The sequence below is a fragment of the Orycteropus afer genome, unplaced genomic scaffold (genome assembly GCF_000298275.1).
Source record: "Orycteropus afer afer isolate SDZICR_OR568_19922 unplaced genomic scaffold, OryAfe1.0 scaffold00244, whole genome shotgun sequence".
NCBI classification, from domain to species: Eukaryota; Metazoa; Chordata; class Mammalia; order Tubulidentata; family Orycteropodidae; genus Orycteropus; species Orycteropus afer.
The window spans coordinates 2,472,960-2,473,972 of record NW_006921831.1 but is presented as its reverse complement, the minus strand read 5'-3'; positions in this window follow the sequence as shown (position 1 = coordinate 2,473,972).

The following is a 1,013-nucleotide window of genomic DNA, read 5'->3' as shown; positions in this document are numbered from 1 at the left end:
GTAGGAAGCAGCCAGGCCAGGAGCCTGCCAGGTCTTGAGGGTGTTGGGGGGGAACTCTGGAAGCTCCTGGGGACAGACTCTGCCTCCCATGAGCCACCTGGCTCTGCTCCCCCACCCAGGAGCCCTGAATGCTGTCACGTGCCCCCACGCGCCCCGAGCAGTCACTGGAAACCCTGCTACCCACAGGGATGCCCTAGCCTCTGGACCCTCAGTGGGACCAGCCCCCTCCCCTCCTCACAGGGAGGCCGAGGTGAACAACCCGAAGCCGGGGTTGTGGTGAGCCTGGGGGCACCCCCACGTGTTCCTTCTCCCCATTTGCTGTCTGCACACTCTCAAACACCTCCCCACGTGCACTTAGGTGACACCAATGTGTGCCCCCTCCCTGCCCAGAGTTTGGGCTGTTCCCCGCCCCCGGATGTCTGCTGCACACCCATCCCCATTGGGAGCTCTCTTTCCGAAGGCAGGAATGTGTCTTCGGACGTTTGGGCCTCAGACCCCGCTTGTGGCTATAGTTGCATCAGGGCAAGTGGACGGGTGACCCGACACCACCTTAGCAATGGCCGGTAGAACAGCGGTGGGGACGGGGCAGGACCTGGCCAGGTGTGCTCCTGGGGCTCCATGGGGCTCCAGCCAAGCTGCAGGAAGCCAGGTGGCCCAGGCAGGGGTCACTCACACCCCTTCACTCTTCTCAACTTGGATCCAACTCCTAGCAACCCCCCCCCCCCGGGGAGTTCCGAGGCCACGGTGGCATAGTGCCTAAGGCATTTGCCTACTAGCCAGAAGGCTGGGGTTCAAACTCACCGGCCACTCCTCAGAGGGAAGACTGGTCAGTCCCTTTCCACAGTGATACCACCTCGGAAACCCAAGGAGGGGTGGCTAGGAGTGGGATGCTACTCCAGGGCAGTGAATTTGGTGGGGTTTTTTTTGTTTTGTTTTGTTTTTTGGTTTATCACTACAGAAGTCGACCACCCAATCTTCCTTCTGAGGAGTGGCGGGTCGGTTTGAACCGCCAG